Source organism: Stegostoma tigrinum, chromosome 4 (assembly GCF_030684315.1).
Source record: "Stegostoma tigrinum isolate sSteTig4 chromosome 4, sSteTig4.hap1, whole genome shotgun sequence".
NCBI lineage: Eukaryota > Metazoa > Chordata > Chondrichthyes > Orectolobiformes > Stegostomatidae > Stegostoma > Stegostoma tigrinum.
The window spans coordinates 52,729,182-52,754,775 of record NC_081357.1 but is presented as its reverse complement, the minus strand read 5'-3'; the positions used below and the strand labels follow the sequence as shown (position 1 = coordinate 52,754,775).

General features: G+C 39.7%; 3 protein-coding genes across 8 annotated transcripts in view; all 3 read left to right on the top strand.

The window, feature by feature from the left end:
* The first annotated feature begins 13,129 nt into the window (after positions 1-13,129).
* Positions 13,130-25,594, top strand: part of LOC125452503 (4-galactosyl-N-acetylglucosaminide 3-alpha-L-fucosyltransferase 9-like) — a 152,944-nt gene continuing 140,479 nt past the window's right edge. For 3 of the 5 annotated variants that reach the window (XR_007247560.2, XR_009445681.1, XR_007247561.2), the window contains exon 1: positions 13,130-13,245. The gene's annotated coding sequence lies outside the window, so the exon portion shown is untranslated. The remainder of the gene's footprint in view (positions 13,246-25,594) is intronic. The other 2 variants (XM_059645357.1, XM_059645356.1) reach the window with 2 other exon arrangements.
* LOC125452502 (4-galactosyl-N-acetylglucosaminide 3-alpha-L-fucosyltransferase 9-like) overlaps positions 13,147-25,594 on the top strand; it is a 92,448-nt gene continuing 80,000 nt past the window's right edge. Inside the window, exon 1 of one of the 2 annotated variants that reach the window (XM_048531017.2) lies at positions 13,147-13,245. The gene's annotated coding sequence lies outside the window, so the exon portion shown is untranslated. The remainder of the gene's footprint in view (positions 13,246-25,594) is intronic. The other variant, XM_048531014.2, reaches the window with a different exon arrangement.
* Positions 13,173-25,594, top strand: part of LOC132205974 (4-galactosyl-N-acetylglucosaminide 3-alpha-L-fucosyltransferase 9-like) — a 131,773-nt gene continuing 119,351 nt past the window's right edge. The window contains exon 1 of the mRNA XM_048531019.2: positions 13,173-13,245. The gene's annotated coding sequence lies outside the window, so the exon portion shown is untranslated. The remainder of the gene's footprint in view (positions 13,246-25,594) is intronic.

Below are 25,594 nucleotides of genomic sequence, written 5' to 3'. Positions count from 1 at the left end.
GAGTTGGATAAATATATTGTTCCTTGTTGATTACAAAGAGAATGTCAGGAGTTTATTTTTATTAGCCACTCCGTTATAACAGATTGGGGGCTCTTTATACAGGTTATAGGGTGAGGTGTGCCTCTCTGGGCGTTTCAGTTTTACTTATCAAAGACAGCGTCGGCCTCCGCTTTATAACAGATTGGAGACTCGGAACTGGCCAGTTCAGATCCGGGATCTGGCCAGCTCAGGTCCGGGATTTGGACAGGTTAGGACTGGTCGGGTCAGAGATTTGAACTGATTTGAACAGATCTGAATAGATTTTGACAGATTTTGGGCACAAAAGGTCCCAACAGATTTAAATAGACTTGGGGATTAGCGTCCCAGATCTTCAAATAAAACTTAAGTGAGAAGTGAAAAATCTGTTTAATTTCAATTGCTTGTTGCTGCTTAAATCCAAAATGGAGAAACGGCTCTTAACATTGCTAAAGAAGTTCTGGGGATCAAAGATCCTTCCCAAATTTGCCAAGAAAGTTTAGAAAGACAGAAAAAAGACAAACTTTCAAAATCACAGACGGGCAAGAATTGGGTTGAACTCGGGATAAGAAGAAAGCTGAAGTTGTAATGGAGTTAGCCAGGCATTTAGGTGTACCAGAGAAACCGTTTAGTGTAGTGGAGTTAGATTGCAAATAAGGCAATTGGAGTTAGAAAGTGAACTTAAAAGACTGGAGTTAGAGAAAGAAAGGGAACTGAAACAGTTTAAGTTATGTTTAAAAGAGGAGGAAAATGAGAAGGAAAGAGACAAAGAAAGTATAGCCAGGGTTGAAGAGAAACAAAGGGAAAGAATGTTCGAGTTATATAAGATGAAGCAGTTTGAACATGAAAGGGGAAAAGAGGGAGAAGAAAACAAAAAAGAGAGAGTTGTAAATTAGACAGGAAAGCTGCCTTGGAATGGAGATGAAGGTAGAAGATAGGCTTAGTGAGGAGGAGGATGATGATGAGCAAACCTATGGTAGCCAAAGGCCTGGTCGGGATATAAACAAATATGTGTAAACCTTGGCAAAATTCAATGAAAAAAATGTGAAAGTCTTTTTCATTTCCTTTGAGAAACTGGCTAAGCAGATCAACTGACCAGAGACTATGTAAGTAATGTTAATTCAGACCATATTGGTACGCAGGGCTAGTGAGGTGTTTGCAGTGCTACCAGGGAAGATGTTAGGAGAATATGAAGGGGTAACACAGGCTATACTGAGTGCCTATGAACAGGGAGCAGAAGCACATAGACAACGGTTCAGAAATATAAGAAAAGAACCAAGTCAGATTTACATCGAATTTGAAAGAATTAAACAGTAACTTCGATGGATTGGGTGAGAGCATTAAAGGCAGAACAGACATTTGAGAATCATACAGAAATTATTCTGCTGGAGGAGTTTAAAAATCACTTCCAGAAGTGATAAGAACTCACGTTGAGGAACAGAAAGTTAAAACAGTAATAAGAACTATAAAGATGGCTGATGAATATGTATTAGGGCATTAACCGAAGTTTAGCTGCTGACAGCAATTTCATTCCGTGAGGGATAGACATTGGGAAAAAGGGAGATCCTTCTCTGAAAAACAACAGGTAAATCACGTTGGGAACAGTTTGCCACATGTGAAAAAAGAAACTCAAGGGGTTGAAAAAGAGGCAAAAATCCTCAGGTGTTTCCACTGTAGTAGAGGAGGTACACCAAAGTCACAGTGCTGGTGGTTTAAGAGAGGCACTGGGAAAAAAAATGTGGTAAAATCGGCTAAACCAGTGGAATTAGTTGAGGTAGTGAAGGAAATCTAAGAGAAATCGAGGTGCTGCAGGAGAGTGCACAGCCTTGTCACAGGCTACGTAGTAATACTGCCCAATCTCTTCAAAGATATCACCTGTGTGGGTAAGGTTCACTCAGGTAAAATGGGGAAGTAGGTAAAGAAGTTAACATATTTAGAGATACAGGAGCTGGTCGCTGTCTACTAGTAAGAGATTAAAGTATTTGCACTCCTTCGGAAATGTTGCTCGAGAAAGTGATAACCTGTGGAAAAAAATGCAGAGAGAATTAGTGTTCCCCTGTGTATGATAAAGCTAGAAAGTCCAATCAAGACTGGGGAAGTGATAGTGGAAGTGATTGCAAGAGTGGCTACTCAAGGAATACAATTTGTTTTTGGAAACGATATGGCTCCATCAAAGGTGAGAGTGATGCCCATTGTAGTGGAGAGGCCAAAAGAAAACCAAGGAACTGAGGAGTTAAAAGGAAAATATCCCAGGTTTTTTCTGGACTCTGTGGTGACAAGATCCCACAGCCATAGGCTAAAACAAGAAGGGAGAACAAAAGAGAAAGATGAAGGAGTTGAAGCCCAGTTAGCCGACATCCTATCGGATGAAATGGTAAAGGAAAATCTGAAGCATGTAGAGAATCAGGCAGAGGTGTTCAGTGCTGATAGATTAATGGACCTATGACAAAAAGATGAGGCAATAAAGGATTTACTTCATTGAGCCTATTTGGAAATATTACAACCTTTGGGATAAAATCTTAAGGCAGAAATGTAGAACTTGTCAGGTTGGTGCAGATGAGAATTGGGCAGAAGTTCACCAGATTATGTAGCCAGTAGAATACAGACAGGAAGTCTTGTGGGTGACACACCAATTATCTGTAGGAGGTTATCGAGGAATACTCAGGGTAAGATACAGACACATTTCTACTGGCCTAGATTATGTAAAGATGTGATTGAATTTTCCCGTACCTGTCACACATGGCAAATAATAGCATAAGCCACACGCGGTAGTAAAGCCAGCACCTTTAATGCCAATTCCCACATTTGAAGAACCTCTCATGTGGGTTCTGATTGATTGTGCAGGTCTCCTCCCTAAAATCAAAGTATGAACCAGTATTTGCTGACTATAATGGATGTGTCTACCAGATTTCCGGAGGTAATTCCATTATGGAATGTCAAGGCAAAAAGAGTTACAGAGGAGTTGCTTGCTTTCTTTACCCATTCTGAACTACCCGGGGAGATTCCGTCAGACCAAGGGTCCAATTTTAATGCCAGACTATTTAAGTAGGTCATGGATAATTTGGACATCAAACACTTTAAATCCAATGCATATCATCCTGAATCCCAGGGAGCTTTGGAAAGGTGGCATCGGACCCTAAAGACAATGCTGAGGACGTATTAGAGATAACAAGGTGTAGAGCTGGATGAACACAGCAGGCCATGCAGCATCTTAGGAGCAGACAAGCTGATGTTTCGGGTCTGGCCCGAAATGTCAGCTTTTCTGCTCCTAAGATGCTGTTTGGCCTGCTGTGTTCATCCAGCTCAACACCTTGTTATCTCAGATTCTCCAGTATCTGCAGTTCCTATTATTGCTGAGGGCTTATTGACAGGATTACCCAAATGATTGGGATAAAGGTATCCCATTTATATTATTTGCTCCAAATGAATCGACTCAGGTTATTCTATTTGAACTGATATTCAGACAAGAAGTAAAAGGCCTTTAAAATTAATTCAGGAAATGTTGATAGGCCTGAAGTCAGAGGTCTGACAGTTGGATTATGTTTCTGAGGTTAGACAAGGATTAAACAGAGTAGGTTAATTACCTAGCCAATATTTGAAAGTGGCACAGCATCTAATGCAACAAGATGCAGATAAGAAATCCAAAATTTGTACGTTTGCTGTGGGGATACAGTTTTGGTACTGTTACCAGTCTCAGGAGATCCCTTCAAAGCAAGGTTCAGTGGTGCCTATCAGATTGAGAAGAAGTTAAGTCAGGTGAACTATTTGGTAAAATGCAAAAAGGAAAAAAAAAATTATCAGGTATATCATGCAAACATCCTGAAATATTACCATGACAGGGAAAGGGAACTGGAGAAACCAGTATTAGTTACTGCCACTCAAAGTGAGGATCAAATCCAGATGAGGTGGATTTTGATGTGCCTCAGAAGAAAATGAATAATGAGGAAGTCCTTAAAGAATGGGATAGGGTAGTGAACTATCTGTCCCAGGAACACAGAACTGAATTGAAAGACCTGTTCCAGTGTTATGAGGTCATGCATAGAAATAAAATGGGGAGGACTAATATCATAGTACATTAGGTTGAGGTAGGGAATGCTGTTCCAATAAAACAACTTCCCAACAGGCTTAATCTTCTCAAAGCAGCACAGGTTCAGAAGGCAGCAGACATGATGCTCCAAAGAAAATTATCAAGCTGAGTCAAAGTCAGTGGAGTTTGCCGATTGTGTTGTTTCCCAAACCTAATAGTACTCAACAATTCGGCAAAAAATTATCAGAAGGCCACGCTGTGACAAAATCTGACTCATACCCAATTTCAGTTGTGCAGGAAAGGTAAGACAAGCCATTTGCATCGTAAGGTTGGCCTTACTTCGTTATTACTCACAAGTACTGGTGCCGGACAGATTGAAAGAAGTTTCTGCTTTGGTCACCCCAATTGGGTTATACGGTTTTAAAGTCATGCCCTTTGAAATGAAAAATGTACCAGACACTTTTGAAAGATTTACGAACAGAGTTGTGGCAGGATTGACTAATTGTGCTATCTATATAGATGACTGAGTGATCTTTAGCCAGTCGTGGAACAATCACATGGGGCATTTGGCAGAGCTCTTTGAGAGACTACAGGTGACAAAGTTGATCATAACCTTGACAAAAACAGATCTCACAAAGGCGCAAGTTACACTCTTAGGGCACAACATCAGACACGGACAGATGATACCAAGGAACGCGAAGGTGAAGACCATTGAGGAGTTTCCAAGGCCATCCTCGAAGAAGGAAGTTCTACGATTTTTAAGGTTGAGCTGATTCTACAGGAAATTTGTACTAAATTTTAGTAACATGGTGGAGCCGTTGATAGATTTGTTAAAGTTGAACACAAAATTTCAGTGAATAGAACAATGCCAAGAGGCATTTAAGAATTTAAAAGCAGTGTTAACCATCACACCAGTTCTAGCCATGCAAAATTTCTCCAAACCCTGCAAAGCTGCCATTGACGCAAGTGATATAAGAGTTGGAGCTGAGTTGTACAGGAGGATGATTATGAAATTGAAAGGCCAATTGGTTATTATTCAAAGAAAAAGCTCAATATTCGACCATTGAAAAAGAGCTATTGAGCTTGGCACTAGTCTTACATTGTTTTAATGTCTACATTGTAAAAAATGCATCAGAGACGGTTGTGTATACCAATCACAATCCTCTGACATTGCTGGAAAGATTTAAAGACACGAACACTGGATTATTTTGTTGGAGCCTTATGTTACAAGCATATAATTGACATACATGACTAGATTATACATGTTGCGGGTCCTGAAAATGTTATTGCGGATGTTTTATCATGGGTTTAAAAGAAGAATATTTATATAAGATAGAAACAGGCATGTTCAATATATGTAGAATTAGTATTAGTAACTAGATTAGTGAGATATTTATCTAGTAATAATGGCATTAAGGTTTAGAGAAGAAAAAAATGAAGCTATCTTTTCATAATGATGGTGTTTTTTTCCTTAAAGGGTGAGGTGTTGTGAAGTTAGACATAGCACTCGTGGATTGGAAGGCAGGACATTAGAATTTGGTGTTTGTAAAGTCTTGGTGTTTGTAAAATGCAATGTAGAAATCCATGCATGGTCCCTTTGAAAGATGATGTGTGTTTTTTTTTCTATGCTTAGAGATTCAAAAAGGATGTCTGTGGGTTTGAGTCAAATTGAAATATTTATATCAAAAGGCTACACTCATAGCAGGCAAAGCAGCATTTTTACCAAGGCAACAGGTTTTTAAAATTAATCAATTTATTTAAACCAGGCCATCGGGTACCAAAAACCAATTAAATTTAAATCTGATGACTTATTTGACAAAATAGGACCAATCCTACTGTAAGGACTTGATATATATTAAAAAAGGAGTTTATGTCAGGGAGTGCAAGTATTAAAGGCATTAGTTTTCCTTTGGTTTTAAACAATTAGGGATTGTTTTCAGCTTTGAAAAATGCAGATATCAATAGCTTTTTGGGTTGTTTTGGAGGAAACCTGATTGATGTCAGAAAAAAGTGTAATTTCTCTATTGAAAAAGAGAATAGGGCAGTGCAGGGAAAGCTCAGTTACTTTGTTTCAAATGTTTAGCTGGTGAACTTTCTGGACCAGTACTAGTGTTAAAATAGTTATGGAAAAGGAAGGGTGTACAAAAGTTAAAGTTCAAAATTGGAGTAATGCCAATTTTGATGGTATGAGATAGGATCTTTCGCAGTTAAAGGGATAACTGGTACATGCAAGCCTTTCAAACATGAAATAAGGAGAGTTCAGAGGCAGTGTATTAACCTGAAGGTCGAAGCTTGTTGGAAGTAGGGAATAATGGATGAAATGAGATATTGAGGCTCTAGTCAAGAATAAAAAGGAGGCATATGTCATGTTTAGAGAATTGGGAACAAGTAAAACACTTGAAGAGCAAAAGGGGAACAACAGCATTCTTAAGAGGGAAATCAGGAGGACGAAAATGCAAGATGAGATAGGCAGTTATTTGAAAACATTTGAAACAGTGTAGCTGAGCTTTTCCTCCACCATCATATTCTCCTTCCTAGTCAAGAAATTATATTTGTTTCTGACGTGAATCAGATCTCCTCCAAAAATACTCTAAAAGCTGTCAGTACCTGTTTTTTGAAGCTAAAAACAATCCCTAATTGTTTCAAACCATAAGCAAACTAATGCCTTCAATACTTACACACCCTGTAATAAACCCTATTATTAACAATGTCACATTGACACTATCAGGAGTTTTGCAATTACCTGCTGTCTGGCTATTACCGAATGAGGTGACTGTTCCAGAAAGGACTCTCCTACCTTGATTTTTTTAAACCCTTCATAAAAGTAAATAGTATCCATATGGTACAGTTTGAAATCCAAACTTTGAAAATTTATTATACATATACATTCATATATGATGAATGTATATTCACCTGTCATCACAATGTTCAGTTTGAGAGTGTGAAGTATAAGTCTAAAGTAGTGTCTTAAACTTAAAGAAAGGCATAACAAGGGTATGAAGACAGAGTTGACAACAATGAGTGAGAACCTATGTTAAAAGGTAGGACAGTAGAGAAGCAGTGGCAGATGCCTAAAGAGCTATTAATAATTCTCAGCGAAGGAATATTACATTGAGAACAAAGATTTTGTGCAAACACTGTACCATCCATGACTAACTAAGGAAGTTAAAGATAGAACCAAATCGAAAGAAGAAAAATACAGCACTGTCAGGATTAGCAGTATATCATAAGATTAGACACAGTTCAGAGATCAGCAAAGAATAATACAGATGTCCAATAAGGAGAGAGAAATTAGCATTATCCTCTAGAAATATAAAGAGGTACATTTTGGCTGGTATTTCAAGAAGAAGAGTGATGAGACGAGGGACAAAAATAATGACAACCTTTGGAAGGTGACAGTGTCAAAAGAGCATTTTACATCTATTTTCACTGTTGACACCACAAACACCATCCCAAGGAACACTTAAAAACAAAATGTTTTTCACAAAGCCATTTTAGTCCGTGAAGGTCCCAGGTATAAAATAAGATAGTAGTAACCTTACAGTAGCACTTTAACATTTTGTTTTTGTAAAGCTAAGTATATCACATCCACGGTTTCCCCTTGAGAGATCACAGTCAAAGAACCAGACAACCAGGATCAGTGAGTGATGAAAATAGCCTCTTTATTGCACATTCATAGCAGCACAATGTAAGGTGAAATAGTATCCCAAAATCATAACTCAAAAGCGGCCTCTTTTATACAGAATTTAAGTACACATTAACGTTCTAACAGTTGTCTCTGGCTTTTAATTATTATTACTTAGTTAGTTTCATGGTTGCGTCCATCTGTAGCTTCTAAACATGGGGGAGGTGATGGCCTACTGGTATCATCACTAGATAGTTAAGCCTGACAATGCTCCAGGGACCAGGGTTCAAATCCTGCCATAGCAGAAATTGAATTCAGTAAGTATCTGGAATTAAAAGACTAACAATGACTGTGAATCCGTTGGCAAAAAACTCATTGTTCACAAATGTCCTTTTAGAAAGGAAACTGTCACCCTTACCTGCCCTGGCCTACATGTGACTCCAGATCCACAGCAAAGTGGCTGACTCTGAACAGCCCTGTGGGAAATTAGGGATAGACAATAAATGCTGTCTAGGAAGCAACACCCTCATCCTGTTAATGAATTTGCTGTCACTCATTCATACAAGATCATGCAATTCTGAACTAGTGCTATTAGTTTTATAATAGGTTAAGTTTTACATACAGTACATAGCATTTGTTAGTTTTATTAGTGGAGTAAAGTTACAAAATATACAGGAAAAGTCAAAGCAAAGTAACATTTTGCTTTAAAGGAAGCGGGCTAATCCAATTATCATCTTTGAATGATGCTTGGAGCCATTCTGGCTGGAGATGGGTTTAGACTAAGGGGCTGGAGATAGCACCGATCCACAGCTAGATTTTAATATCAAACAACACTATTTTTGGTGTGGGAGTGCAAAAAGGTTCCATCCTGCATTGTCTGTGCGGTTTTGTTAGGCTTCGCACCTGACTGCACCTTTGAGTCGAATGTCAGTCTTGATAAATGATGTTTTTCACATAGCACATTATTCATAACAGCACTATCAAGTGGAACGTAACCACAACTTCAAGTAGTTGTAATCTGATATGGTAGCAGCTCCTGAATTAGTTTGAATGGGAGGGGGTGACTGATACATGGAAATCTGTAGTAATATAGCCACAAATAGTTATTAATGGACATGATTTATGAAGACTGTACTCCCAAATAGTTACAAATGAACATGAGTTACAAAGTTATGGACTTCAGTAATGAAGTTAGTATTAAAAGTTGTTAATGGACCGGAATTCTGATATATCACCTTTTATCAAAAGATTCTTGTCACTTGCTTAGAGAATTCTAATGAATTAGTCAAACATGATTTTCCTTTCACAAAATCATATTGATTTTGCCTTATTCTATAATCGTTTTCTAAATATTTTACTATTGCCTTCATAATAATGTGCTCCAGCACTTTCCCTCTGACAGATGTTTGGCTCGTTTGCTTATAGTTTATTACTTTCTGTCACATTCCTTTCTTGAATAGAGGTGTTAAATTTGAGATTTTCCAATTGCTTAAATCCTTCTAGAATCTAGGGAATTTTAGAAGATGACAATAAATATATCTACGATCTCTACAGTCACTATTTTTAAGATTCGATCAATCATGCTGACATGTTCAGAGACATGTCTTTAGTTTCAAGAGTTTTCCCAACATTTCTTTTGATTGAGATTGCTTGTGTTCCAGCTCTTTTATGTCTTGGTTTTTCAGACTTCAGGAGAAGATGAGATTGGAAAATCATGTAAAATTAAGTAGGCCAGTTGGCTCCTGAAGCCTGCTCTGCCATTTAATAAGATTGTGTCTGATCTGAATATTATGACAGATTACACTTTATGATTTTATTATAAAATGGTTGAAGCAGTAATTTTACAAAAAAGAATGTGAATTCTTAATGAACATGAGACATAAGAAATATTTGGTCTGAAAAGAAAATGAACATTGCCACAACTCTATTTGAACAAAAAAGAAATAAATTATTTTAGTTTCTCACTGCCAACTGTCAGCGCTGGAAGGGTTGAGGCCAGAGATGGATTTGAAAACAAGGATGAGAATTTGAATATTAAGGCATTTAGACCAGGAGTCAACAAACATCAGCAAGCACAAAGATGATGTGTGACTGGGACTTCATGTGATTTAACAAATGAGCAGCAGAAATTTGTGTAATTTTCCATTTGTGGAATATTCAAGGTGTTGAACAGGAATGGATTGTAATATCCACATTTAGAGATAACAAAGGCATATATCAGGTTTTCATCTGTAGAGGAGTTGGAGACAGGATGTAGAGAGTTAATGCCGCATAGGTGGACACTGGCCAATATCTTGCTCAAGTCAATGTCCAGGTTGAAAATTCTCTGATTTAGACACTAACAGTGACAAAGAAACAAAGGCTAGGGAACAAAATTCACGCAAGGACTAAATCTTCCCAAAATTTAATTGAGGAAATTTATGCTCATCCAGTGCCAACTGTTTTGGGCAAGCAGCACGATAAATCACAGATATTGGAGGCATTGAAACAATGGCAGCAAGGCAGAGCCTGGTGTGACTAATTTACAGGATCTCCTTCTCCAAGGAAGAACTTTCTTTTTATTCTTTTATTCATTCATGCAGCATGGACATTGCTGGCTGAGCTAGTTACTATTGCTCATTCCTAGCTGTCCTGGGGAAAGTGGTGGTGAGCTGCCTTATTAAACTACTGCAGTCGATGTGCTATAGGTAGATATCGCTAGAGTAGGAATTCCAGGATTTTGACTGAGTGACGATGGAGATACAATTCTAAGGCAGGATGATGAGTGGCTTGGTGGGGAACTAGCAAGTGGTGGTATTTCCCTGCATCTACTTGCTTTATCGAGAATGCAATGAAGATTAACTAGCTTGATTTACAAGAGAGTTGCCCTTTCAGGAAAGATTAAGTAGACTAGATCTTTTGGGCAGAATATAAGTGACACAGGCTAAGTTCAGATTTGTAACAGAATTGGGTGAGAAGTTGAGTAATGCATAGCTCATCATCAGGAATGTGCTTTTGAGAAGTGATGTAGTGAGTTTCTCACTTGGCAGGAGTCAGTTGCCAATTTAAAGGGGCTCAGTGCTTGTTAAACACCTTGACAGCACAACTCACCTCATTAATATTTAGCTTTCTATCTTACCAAACTAGGTGAGTATCGAGGAACTTTCACATGAAATTTAAATTGGGTACCTGGCAAATTCAGCTCACCATTTTCTTAAGGACCTCCATATTATATACTACCAAAGGACAAAATCTGGGCATGCCCCCTCCTTCACAGACTTGGGCATCCCGCATTTGCCTAACCCTTAAGGCACCTGTCCAACACACTAGCTGGAGTCTCTGAAAGTGCAGGTTTGCATTGCAGGGTGCTCTGGCAACTAGAATAGAAAAGATGAAGCAAGAATATATTGCAGACAGGGCCTGGCACCCAGCTGAAGATTTGGACCAAGCTGTTCCTCAGGGCTGTTCATTTGCTCTCTTAACACTCACTCATTTAGAGCCTACTTGCACCATCCATGCCTTGTCTTGCTAATTAGTGCAGTCAAATAACCAGACATCTTGCCTTTCTGGTCAGTAATCTTCAGTCTTTACGTATACATTTTGCTGAATGGCAGTATGTCCCATAATACCTGCACCATGTTGCAGTAGTTTATGCAGAAAATAAACTGAATGTGCCGCAAGCAGGCGTCAATAGCTTTATGTCTTTGGCCGGCCTCATAGATTGCATGGTAAAACCTTGAATTCAACAACTCCGTTCACCTCCCTCACTTGATGGCTTAGTTGCTGCCGACCACTGAACAATAGTCCATTTATGGCGAACCCTAATAGATTGTTTCATTCCTGTATCCTTGTTCATTTGCAAAGCAGCTGCAAATTTATATATACAGAAACATAGAATGCTGAACAATAAAGTGACTGATTCCTGGAATATCCATTTCTGCCAGCAACGATTCTCTGACATGGATTAGAGCTACTTAAATTGTATTTGATTGGAAGCACAAACTTAAAAGTGAAACGTTTAAAATTAACAGACCTCTCGTGCATATTTTCCTGTAGGCGTTTTATATTGTTTCATTGCGGAATGCCGGTGTTGCTGGCTGGGCCACAATTTATTACAAATCCCTGGTTGACCTGGAGAAGATGTTGCTGAGCTGCCTTCTTAAACTGTTACAGTCCATTTGATGTAGGTCAACCTATTGTGTGTTAGGACAGAGTTTCAGGATTTTGACCCAGCGAGGCTGAAAAATTGCTGATACATTTCCAAGTCAGGACGGTAAGTGGCTTGGAGGGGAACTTGCAGGCGGTGATGTTCCCCACGTATCTTCTGCCCTCGCCCTTGCTGATGGGAAGTGAGTTAGCAAGATCTGTGGCTGCACAGATGTACAAAAACAATGGATGTTTTTTGATTATTTGGTGCATTTCATATTTTATGAAGAGTATAAACAAAGGTCATTAAATACTTCCACAAACGCGATAATTTCAGTGCTGCAATGGCAGAGGCGGGAGTCTTAACCATCCAGAACAAATTGTGATGAAAATTGGAATTGTGAAAATAGGTTTATTTCCTGAAATTTTCAGTGATTACCTTGGAAGTATTCACATAGAAACTCCTGGCGGGGATTAGAGGAACGAGGTAAACTTTGTGGTACACTATAATCACAGGTTTATGAAAGAACAGCAAACTATTCTTTTCTCACTTCATGTTTCTCCTCCTATATTTTGAAAATCAACTTTGGAGCTGTGCGCATTAAGGTTAAGCAAAGGGGTGAGAAATATATGGCTGCAGCCTCAGCAACGAACAGGATGGTTAGTCCAATTATATTATTGCATAATAACTACTTTGGCTTTAAAAGAAGCAGCCAGCATAAAAGTGGTTGCCTAGAATGGTGGTTGGCGCAGACACAGCTCAAGAACGGAGATTCAATAACATATTAAAGTATTAATGATTAAAAATGTGGAATTTTATTCCTGAGTGGAAAGTAGCTAACCCGTGCGTAAGATAGAACAGGTCATATGTGAAATACATGTCCACTGCTGATGGATTACTGAATTTAAAAACGGATAATACCTATTTTACTCGCTTATAAAAACCTTAACGAACATTTGTTGTCCAGCAGAGCCGTTCCTTTACCATTAACGGCCGCCAATCTTGCAGTTTTATAACAGTGCAGTGGTAATAGCGGCAGCTTTGACCGAACCAGACAGACCGATTGAGGAACGTCTCTGGATTAAACGGCTGCGTTCGCGAGAATGGTTTATATCGGTCGAATTAAATTACCACAGGCTGTGGACGGGGTGGTATATTAACGCCGCTGCCAGGATGTGGTGAAAGCGGGGAAATGTTCCAGTGGATGAATGTAACAGCGGAGCCTGTGCCCACTTCACTGAAAATTGGCAAGCGGACGCCACTTCCTGTCGGCCACAAACATTGCAGTGGGGGAAAGGAGAGTCCGCTATAAATATCCGTGGCACATTCGCAGCACCGCAGTCTTCAGAGCACATCCAGGGTGACAGATGAGGGGACACCTTTGTTCTCTTCTTTCAGCTGGGCCCCTCTCTGAAAGATCCGCACAGTTGATGGGAATCCTATTGTGAGCCTGTGAGTACCTGGGAATGTCATTTCTCGTCAAAACACGGTGATTTCACCAAATTGCACCTGCAAGCGTTTGTCAGATCGCAGGGTTTGCACTGTTGGGGTTTCTGTTAGCAGAATATTGAGTGATGAAAATCATTCTGTGCAAAGACAGTGGTGTCTCTACTTAACCATCCATGGGCGCATTCCTAGTGCAATGCCTGTTCTCAGACAGCTCCTTTGAAAACGGTTTGCAGCATAGAAAATGCCGCGTTAAATGATGTAGTGGCCAGGGAGTTCTAAACGACCTTCTGTGACCATTTTTTTTTGCTTGTCCATGGATGTCTTGATCAAAATCGTTCCTGTTGTCGAATAAACGTGCAAGGAAAATGAATGTCAGCATTTACATCACCTCACTAGGGAAGAGGTTGTTTTAATTTAAAATATACTTTGATAATCTCTAGTGGCATTTTAAAACTGTTAGACCGAACTATGTGCTTAAAGAAAGTTGTTGAAGATGCTCGATGTTTGTGCATTAAAATGGTGCATTCCGTTCAGAAGCTTGTGTTGTGAACTATAAAGTGTTGAACATTAAGATGCAGTTCAGTCTATAATTCATCGTTCCAAGCGGTGGGTGATCCATGTCAACTCCTGCATCGTCTCTTGTTAATATCTTCATCCTAACGCTTTTCCTCAAATGCAGAACAAATACACTTAATAAATGGATGCGCCATGATATGAGATTATTTGGGGTTTTACGGCAGAATTGTAACCATTCGGCGCATGTATTTTGGTTTGTTTGGAAAGCCGGTGTAAGAATACGATTCGGCGATAATTGTGAGGTGCCAAAATCTACAATAAAGCGTAAATCAAAAATAGACAGCAGAACATTTCTCCAAAGTCCCCTCTGCGACTCACCTCCCCACTTCGCCTCACATCACTGTAAGGACCAGCGTGTTCAACGCAGAATGAAAGGCAGCTGTGTGCGTCTCTGTGCACAGAGAGCTTTGTGACACCCAAGCTACACAGGGAGAACCTTACACTCTGGCAAAACCGTTCAGGCACCATTTCAGATTTCTGTTGACTGCACCAAGAGTGGTCGGCAAAGAAACAATGCGAACAGAAATGGGCCATTTGTCAATCGTCTTTGAATTAGAGTCTAGGAGCTGTCTGTCTTTTTTTTCATTTTATTTTATCTTTCGGCGTTCTCACTACAAATCAACGCATTATCTCCGTGGTCAACCAGTATAATGCCCAACATATGTTCCAATCTGAACTTGACCATTTAACGCAACACAAAGTAGAATCAAACTTGGATGGACCGTCCACATTCAGAAAAAAAAGTTTAACAATCCAAATTGAGATTGTGGATCGAGTCTGCTGCATAACCTATTAGGGCAGAATGCTATGCTGTATTCGTTATAGTTTTACTAAGCAGACGGTTTTCTGAAAGGACTTCAGGCCAAGTTTCAACCCACCAATCGTTGGGATAGTAAACTGTACATTCACATACCTGCGCCCCCTGCAATTGTTATGCTAAAAAGAGTTTCTCTAAAATAGCTATATTTATAGATTCTAGTGGGATCCGAGGTAATTTAGTGTAAAATGGAAATTTAAGACTATTTGCAGCCACAGACTTTTAGAGTTAGCCACTTAATTTAAACTTTTAAATTTATGCAACTTAATACTAATAATGTTAATAAAGCTTGTTAAAGGAACATTCTAATTTTAATAGAAAGTGTAATACTAAAATATTTTGCACAACTTAACACAATGATTACCTTGTCCACCCTTATCTCTGCAGCAGTTATTTCATTCTATGAAAACGGATACCTATTTCGTCACAAATTTACATAATTTTAATTTTAAATGTTGTAAATAAAAATCTGGACATTTTCACCTAACATATGCTTAAATATCTCACTTAGCTTGTTGTACCCATCATATTCAATCTGTTTCAGGACAAACAATCTGTGTGATACAAAATACATCCCATTTTTGAGAGAACAAGGTGTAGACCTTGAGGAACACAGAAGGCCAAGCAGCATCAGAGGAGCAGGAAGGCTGACATTTCAGGCCAAGACCCTTCTTCAGAAATTCTGAAGGAGGGTTTCGGGCCGAAACATCAGCCTTCCTGCTCCTCTGATGCTGCTTGGCATGCTGTGTTCATCCAGCTTTACACCTTGTTATCTCAGATTCTCCACCATCTGCAGTTCCTACTCTCTCTAAACCATTTTTGAGAGAAAACTCTTTCTGTAGATTCTTTTTCAGCCAAATGAAGTCCAGGGCTATAACAATTGCCTTTGTTTAAATTGTGACATGTTTTGAGTCAAACTTGGTTATTTCACCTACATTTGTAAAAAAAAACACTGATTGTTAGAATATGGGTCCACTGGCTATGCCAGCATTTATTGCCCAGCCCTAATTCATCTTGAGAAGGAAATGATGTGCTGTTTTCTTGAACCAAGTCTTGATACACCCATAATATTGTTTGTGCCCGAGCTCCAGGATATTATTTTAGTGACAGTGAAAGAACAGAAATATAATTCCACACTATGATAATGTGTGGCTTAATGACCCTTGATGAGTTGTTACAAAACATCATGTAGAATAGAGGGTGAATGTTGAAAATGGTGGAGGGGGTTCCAAATACAAAGGCTACTTTGTGCTGGATGGTGTGAAATGGCTTGAAATGTGGACGGAATTTGTAATATTATCTGCTGCAGGATTCCTAGCATCTGATATCTTGCAGCCACAGTACTCATCCAGCCAGTCCTGTTCAATTGCTGGCCAATAGTTAACTCCCAGGATATTAATAATGGGGGATTCAGTGATGGTAACACCATGGACTGTCAAGGGGTAATCATTAGATTCCTTCTTACTGTACCTGGCCATTGCTTGACACTTGTGTAACATGAAAGTTACTTGCCATGTACTTTGTAGATGGTAGACAGGTAAATGGTTGCAGGTAGATGGTTGGGGAGATTGGTCAGTTATACATATCAGAATTTCTAGCTCTTTTCTATCCACAGTATTTATATGGCTGATCCAGTCCAGTTTCTTGTCAATGGTAATCTTTGGGATGTTGATGGTGAGGATTCATTGCTGATTATGCCATTGACTGTCAAGGGAACATAGATTCTTTCTTGTTAGGGATGGTCATTGCCTGTCAATTGTATGACATGGATGCTGTTTACCACTTGTCAAAGCTGACTGAGTGTGGTCCAGGTCTTGCTGTGCACGAGCAGGGGCTGCTTCAGTGTCTGAGGAGATGCAAATGGGGCGAAGACTGTGCAATCATCAGCAAACATCCCAACCTCTTACCTTATGATCAGAGAAGGCCATTGATAAAGCAGCTGGAGGTGCTTGGGTCTGGGACATCACCCTAATGAATTCTTACAGACATGTCCAATCCAGGGTACTAGTGCCTGAACAGATCATCATCTTGCTTTACATTCAGCAGACTTTGTTTTCCGACAATATTGTTCATATTTATATGCTGTAACCGGTTTGCCTTGTTTAAATCTGTAGGAGAAACATTTTACGCGGACAGGTGGTGAGCCTAACTGGCAACCACCCCATTCCTGCATCATACCTTGGCTTCCATCACAACCATTCTTTGCAGCATGTGTGATAGCAGGGACTCTCTTAATCCAATAAAGTGAAAACTTTGGAAATTGCTCCACCATGAATACAAAGGGAATTGGTTTTCTTCAGGCATAGTGGTGCGCTATATGTATTAGCTAAGATATAATGGGTTAGTTTTGATAATGCGTAAAGGAGCGTATAACTGGACACCTAGACAATACAGATAGGTTTACACAAAGTCATCATGAATTTATGGAAGGTAAATAATGTTTGACAAACTGACTGGAGCCTTTTGAAGACATAACAAGTATAATAGGTCAGGGAAAACCAGTGGATGTGGTATACTTGGAAACTTTTGATAGAAGTCCTGCATAAAAAGTTATTGCAGAAAATCAAAGCAGCTGGGTTTAGGAGTAAGACAATGGCATGGACTGAGAATTAGTTAGGTGACAGGAAGCAGAGAGAAGGAATAAATAGGTCCTTTTTGGAATGGAAGTCAACGACTATTGTGGTACCACAGAGATCAGCGTTTGGGCCCTATCTATTTACAATATATACCAGTGTTTTGGATGAGGGAATCAGATATAATATTTCCAAATCTGTTGGTGACATATAACTAGGTGGAATTATGTGTGATGAGAGTAAAGAGACTTCAAAGCAATTCAGACAACATGAGTGAGTCATCAAATACATGCCTGATGTAGGATAACGTGGACAGGAAGAACAGAATGGTGGAGTATTGTCTAAATGGTGATAGAGTGGGAAATGTTCTCGTACAAAGGGACCTTATAAACCTGTTCATCATTAACTGAAAATTGCAAATATTGGCCTTCATTTGCAAGGGAGTTTGAGTACAGAGCAAGGACATCTTTTTGCAGCATTACAGGGCTTTGACAAGACCATACATGGAGTATTATGAGCAGTTTTGATCTCATTACCTAAGAAAGGACATACTTACCTTAGAGTGAGTGCAATGAATGCCCACCAGATTGGTTCCTGTGATAGTAGTTTATTACATGAGGAGAGATTTGGTCAACTTAGCCTGTACTTACTGGAGAGGGCCTTATAGACTTGATGCATTGATGCTGTTTCTCCTGCTAAGCTTCCAGAACATGGGGTCATGGTTGCAGGAGATGGGTCGGCCATTTTGGACTGAGGAAAAGTTTCTTTTACTCAAAGAGTGGTGAAACTGTGGAACTCCCTACCACAGAAGGCTGGGGAGGCCAAGTCACTGAGTATGTTTGAGAAAGAAATAGATTTCTAGAAGCTAAAGTGTTAAGGGGTATGGGGAGAGAGCAGGAGTGTGGCATTAAGACAAAAGATCAACCAATTATCATGTGAATGGTACAGTGGGCTTGATGGGCCAAATGGTCTACTTTTGTTAATATTTTCTCTCTTTCACTGTCTCTCTTTTTCTCTCTCTCTCTCTTTGGATGATATTTTATTTTCTACCACAAAAAAAAACGCAATGCACAGGTATCCTGTATTCTGGCTGCTATATAATTAGCTTCTCCATCCTCCCAATGGACTTTGCTCCCCTTATTTCCTTGATCAAACAGGGAGAAGTTGATTTCGTCTAACTTTATTTGCTTACATCGCTAATATCCATTCTAACTCAATGTTTTTACGTGGTGTATTTCTTATTTGGTAGACAGGGATAAAAAAAATCTTTGAAGACAGTTCCACTTTCAAAGAGAGCAAATTGTTTACAACAACATACATTTCAAGAACCCCTTTCTCATTTCTCTGCTGTCCTTCTAATTTGCCCACTTTACTATCCTACAAATAATGGCAATAAACGACTAGGTCAGATGTTCTTTTCTTGTAAGAGTTAGATTTTAAAAATTAGTAGCCTTTTATTTAATTTGTTTTATTATTAGTAACCTAATAATTTCACAGTTTTTGTAGACTTGAAAAATTCCACAGTCATTTATAATAATTGGATTTTATTTTAATATTTCATATTGATAAATGTAGTTCAACAGGAAATTGTCACCTGCAAGTTAATGCAAATTATTTGAATATTTCGGTATAACTTATGAGTTTGCATTCATGAAGAATAGTTCACAGTAATTCATTGTCATTCGAAATCATTTTTATCATGGAATTTTAAACACGTTGATATAATTAATAAAAACAAGTCTGTTTGGAAAAAAGAATTAAAATGTCAGAAATTGCCCAAAACAGTAAAAATATCAATCTTTTTTAAAAATCCTGTTGGATAAGACATTGAGAGTTAATGTTGTTCTAATTCAGTGAATGCCATGACAAAAATACTTCTTTCATGAATTCTGAAACAAAGCTGTGGAGAAGGTTAAGAGTCCCGCCACTGGGAAGCTGGCTTTCATCCAAGGTAACAAAAGCTGCAAATGTAGGGGGTAGGGAGCACTTCAAAATAGCTAGTGAACAACCAAGAAACTGAGAAAAAAATACAAGAACATAATTCAACATCTGTATTTCGGGTTTTGTACTGCTTTAATTTGTATTATGCATAATGTTTCTGTCGAATCTGACCAATTCTCCAACTACTATTACGGTTACTTGTTTGAAAATGTTGTGATTTTTTTGTTTTGGAAGACATGGTTGTTTAGTTTAACTGATTTACTTCATACCGGGTTAACGTTCTGACAAACACATGTCCCAAGTTATTTGGTATTCAAATAGCTTTAGACCTCAGTGAATTTACTTTTTGCTAACCAAACCGAAGAGGAAGTTTAGCTCTTCAAAGCTGCACTAAAGACAGAGTAGAGTGGGGGGTAGGGGATGACAGAATTTACTAGTGAAGTATGTCTTTGTAACAGGTCCTGAAATAAGATGAATTTAGATAGTCATAATACACTCTACAATCGAGTGTAATTGATTTTCTGTGCTGTTACATTCACATGCTCACAGCAATTTATACATAGAATTCACTTGTATCAACATAAACATGGGGAAAGTCAGGTTTTGAGCTTGTGCAGTAATCAAAATCCAGAATGTAACATAACCTCAACCCATGTGCTTCATATTGAGTGTAGCATATCTCTGTCCTCAGACAATATCAGCTGGTGTTCACAAACCAGAATGACATTTTCTTTATTCAACAGCTTTAATGTAGCAAAACGTCTCAAGCCGTTTCACATGGATGACATGAAACAAAATATGACATGAACCACACAAAAGGACATTAGGCAAACAATCAAAAGTTTAGCCAAAGAGTTAGGTGCTATGAAAAGAGAAAGCGAGATATAAAGACAGATTTGTAATGTTCAGGGGTTGGTAGTTGAAGGCACAGTAGCCAATAATGAAATGGATCCGAGCAGATAATTGAACGAATCTTACCATTTATGAGCTAGAGTTTGTAGGATTAATAATGGTGAGACTGTCAGTGCTGTTCATAAATATGGCACAAATTAGACATCAATTCTGATATCTGCGAATGAGCAGTAAAATGCTACAATCCAGAGTTCAACAACTTATTGGCCCTGCTGTTCCACCAGCTCATTGGCACCTTGTCGACGTTCTTTACATGGATGTGTTTATAAGGATGTGAAATTGTGATATTTATTCACCAGCTATCAACGAAATGTAAAGACCCTTAAGAACAGCTACTTGCTAGTACAGAACTACATACTGCTGAAAGGAACATTCATCAGCCTAAACACAAGAATGCCAAACTTCACATGATATGTACATGTTACTGATAATTATTTTATAACCAATCACTCATCAGGGGTTTATTAACTTTGTTTCATGGTTAGTTTATAACAGCAATATGTGATCAATTTGCAAAATGGACATTACAGCAGAGCAACTGATTTCTGTGTATGTACACCCCAGTCAGATTGATTACTGGGTTATCACAACATTGTATACGCAGGGCACCAGAAACACATAAATGTGAAATATGTCAAAGTCAAGGTACATGTACAACATGCGTAGCAACTCATATTACAGGAGTATATATACTGACTAGTTAAATGTTCTGACAAACAAATGGCCCACGCTGCATCGTCATGGAGAAAGCAGAGCTTCAAGCTTCTGGGCCAGTTAAAAGTGCTTAACATTTAACAAGTTTTGTTCGCAGAGAACATGTCCTACTGTACTGACATAAGCTATTTCGGAAAGTTCTATTCATGGGATGTGGGCATCAATGACTCAGCTAATGGATGAATGCCTTACTAAGCTATTTCTGATGTCAGTTAAGAGCCAACTATTTTCCTTGGATCTGGAGTCATATGTAGGCCAGGCAAGGTAAGGACAGCAAATTTCCTTCCCTAAAGGAAATTGCATTCACATTATGAGCTTGATTGATTACCTTGTCCTGATGAGCGCAAGACAAAAGATTTGGCAACATGTCTCTTTTCAGGAATATCCCAGAATAAAAAGGGGAAGCAAGAGCAGACCATACCGCCAACTTTGCAATTCAATAAAGCTTATCGAGCCTGCTCTGCAATTCAGCACAAGCATGTCCGATCTTGACCTTCAACACTGGTTGCTAACCCACTTCCGAAATTCCTTTTTGTCCCAAGAGATCAAAATCAAGCTCAGCTTCAAATATATGGAGTGATGGTTCACCTTCTGGGGTAAAGAACTTCAGAGATTCACAACTATTTGAGTAAAGAAATTTCTCCTCATTTTAGTTCTAAATAATTACAAAGAACAAAGAAAATTACAGCACAGGAACAGGCCCTTCAGCCCTCCAAGCCTGCACCAATCGAAATCCTCCGTCTAAACCTGTCCTCTATTTTCTCAAGGTCTGTACCCCTTTGCTCCCTGCCCATCTGTGTATCTGTTCAGATACATCTTAAAAGACGCTATCTTGTCCACGTCTACCACCTCCGCTGGCAATGCGTTCCAGGCACCCACCACCCTCTGTGTAAAGAAATTTCCACGCATATCTCCCTTAAACCTTCCTCCTCTCACTTTGAACTCATGATCCCTAGTAATTGAGTCCCCCACTCTGAGAAAAAAGCTTCTTGCTATTCACCTTGTCTATACCCCTCATGATTTTATAGACCTCAGTCAGGTTCCCCTCCTCAATCTCCATCTTTCCAAAGAAAATAATCCTAACCTACTCAACCATTCTTCATAGCTAGTGCCCTCCATACCAGGCAACATTCTGGTGAACCTCCACTGCACTCTCTCCAAAGCATCCACATCCTTTTGGTAATGTGGCAACCAGAACTGTACACAGTACTCTAAATGTGGCCGAATCAAAGTCTTATACAATTGCAACATGACCTGCCAACTCTTGTACTCAATACACCGTCCGTTGAAGGAAAGCATGCCGTATGCCTTCTTGACCACTCTATTGAGCTGCGTTGCCACCTTCAGGGAACATTGGACCTGAACAGCCAGATCTCTCTGTTCATCAATTTTCCCCAGGACTTTTCCATTTACTGTTTAGTTCGCTCATGAATTAGATATTCCAAAATGCATCACCTCGTATTCACCCGGATTGAACTCCATCTTCCATTTATCTGCCCAGTTCTCCAATCTATCTATATTCTGCTGTAATCTCTGACAGTCCCCTTCACTATCTGCTACTCCACCAATCTTAGTGTTATCTGCAAACTTGCTAATCAGACCACCTACACCTTCCTCCAAATCATTTGTGTATATCACAAAAAACAATCGTCCCAACACAGATCCCTGTGGAACACCACTGGTTGCAGGTCTCCAGTTTGAGAAACCCCCTTCCAGTACTACTCTCTGTCTCCTGTTGCCTAACCAGTTTTTTAACCATCTAGCTAGCACATCCTGGACCCTGTGCGACTTCACTTTCTCCATCAGCCTGCCATGGGGAACTTTATCAGCCACCTTACGGAAGTCCATGTATATGACATCTATAGTCTTTCCCTCATCAATCAACTTTGTCACATCCTCAAAGAATTCTGTTAAGTTGGCAAGACATGACCTTCACTGCACAAAACCATGTTGTCTATCACTGATAAGCCCATTTTCTTCCAAATGGGAATAGATCCTATCCCTCAGTATCTTCTCCAGCAGCTTCCATACCACTGACATCAGGCTAACTGGTCGATAATTACCTGGATTATCCCTGCTACCCTTCTTAAACAAGGGGACAACATTAGCAATTCACCAGTCCTCTGGGACCTCACCCATGTTTAAGGATGCTGCAAAGATAGCTGTTAAGGCCCCGGCTATTTCCTCTCTCGCTTCCCTCAGGAACCTGGGATAGATCACATCCGGACCTGGGGACTTGTCCACCTTAATGCCTTTTCAGATACCCAACACTTCCTCCCTCCTCACGCCGACTTGACCCAGAGTAATCAAACATCTATCCCTAACCTCAATATCCTTCATATCCCTCTCCTTGGTGAATACCGATGCAAAGTACCCGTTAAGAATGTCACCCATTTTCTCTGACTCAACGCATAACTTTCCTTCTTTGTCCTTAAGTGGGCCAATCCTTTCTCTAGTTACCCTCTTGCTCTTTATATATGAATAAAAGGCTTTGGGATTTTCCTTTACTGTGTTTGCTAAAGATATCTCATGTCCCCTTTTAGCCCGCTTAATTCCTTGTTTCAGATTCACCCTATATTCCCAAAATTTTTCCAAAGCTTCATCTGTCTTCAGTCACCTAGATCTTATGCATGCTTCTTTTTTTCTCTTAGCTAGTCTCACAATTTCACCTGTCATCCATGGTTCCCTAGTCTTGTCATTTCTATCCCTCATTTTCACAGGAACATGTCTCTCCTGCACGCTAATCAACCTCTCCTTAAAAGCCTCCCACATATCAAATGTGGATTTACCTTCAAACAGTTTCTCCTAATTTACATTCCCCAGGTCCTGCCGAATTTTGGTATAGTTGGCCTTCCCCCAGTTTAGAACTCTTCCTTTAAGACCACTCTGATCTTTGTCCATGAGTATTTCAAAACTCATCAAATTGTGGTCACTATTTCCAAAGTAGTCCCCCACTGTAATTTCAACCACCTGGCTGGGCTCATTCCCCAACACCAGGTCCAGTACGGCCTCTTCACTAGTTGGACTACATACATACTGCTCTAGAAAACCCTCCTAGATGCTCCTTACGAATTCTGCTCCATCTTGATCCCCAACACTAAGTGAATCCCAGTCAATGTTGGGAAAATTAAAATCTCCCATCACCACCACCCTATTGCTCCTACACCTTTCCATAATCTGGTTACATATTTGTACCTCTATCTCACGCTCGCTGTTGGGAGGCCTGTAGTACAGCCCCAACATTGTTACTGCACCCTTCCTATTTCTGAGTTCTGCCCATATTGCCTCAATGCTCAAGTCCTGCATAGTGGCTTCTTCAATACTGCTGTGAATCGTCTTTGACCAATAATACAACTCCTCCACCCCTTTTACCTCCCTCTCTATCCCGCCTGAAGCATCGATATCCTGGGACATCTAGTTTCCAATCATGCCCTTACCTCAACCAAGTCTCAGTAATAGCAATAACATCATACTCCCAGGTGCCGACCGAAGCCCTAAGTTCATCTGCCTTATCTACTGCACTTATCGCATTAAAACAAATGCACCTCAGACCACCTGTCCCTTAGTGTTCATCATCTGCTCCCCGCCTACTCTTCCCATTAGTCACGCTGTCTTCATTATCTCGTTCCCTACAGGCTTTAGTTACTACCTCCTTTCTGTCCAGTAACCTGCCCAATATTTGGTTCCCATCTCCCTGCCACATTAGTTTAAACCCTCCCCAACAGCGTTAGCAAAAGCACCCCTAAGGACATTGGCTCCAATCCAGCCCACGTGTAGACCGTTCAATTTTTAATAGTCCCACCTTCCCCAGAACCGGTCCCAATGTCCCAAAAATCTGAACCCCTCCCTCTTATTCCTCTGACCACTTATTCTGAAACTGTGTTCCTTACTCCAAATTACAGGTAAGAGAAATATCATGTCTGTATGTGCCTTGTCAACCCCCTTCATTTTTTGAATGTTTCAATGAGATCTCATCTCATTCTTCAAAATTCCTGAGAAAATAAGCCTAATTTAGATAGCTTCTCATAGTAGGAAAATCTCCTCATTCTAGGGAGCAGTCTAGTGAAATTCCACTAAAATGCCTTCAATGCAAACATAGCCGTTATTGAAATGGAGGCTAACTGCACACATTATTCTAGGTGTGATCTCATCGTAGCCTCATACAAATATTGAAAAACATTTTTTATTCTTGTACACCAACCCACCTCAGAGGTAGGAAGAACTGCCGATGCTGGAGTCAGAGATAACACAGTGTGGAGCTGGAGAAACACAGCAGGCCAGGCTGCATCAGAGGAGCAGGAAAGTTGACATTTCGGGCCAGGACCCTTCTTCACAAATGGGGGATGGAGAAGGGAGCTCTGAAATAAATAGAGAGAGGAGGGGTGAGGCTGGGGAAGAGAGGTGGGATTGTGATGGGTGAGTGCAGGTCACCTATCTGCTCCTTCTACCTTACTGACCAATCCCCATCACTGCCTACCTGCGCTCACCTATCACCATCTCACCTACCTTCCTCAGCCCTACCCCTCCTCTCTCTATTTATTTTGGAATCCACCTATACTGTTTGCTTTCTTAATTACCTGTGAGAGAACAACATATGGGAGAATAAAATTGCACAGAGGATTGTACATGTGATCTATTCAAAGAAACATTTCCACTATCTCAAACTCTGTCTTTGAATCTGCGAATCTCCCTTCGGATGGACCTTTATCCTTCCACCCTCTCTGTTAGTTTAAAGACATTTTCTCCAATTCTGAGATAATAAAATGTGAGGCTGGATGAACACAGCAGGCCAAGCAGCATCTCAGGAGCACAAAAGCTG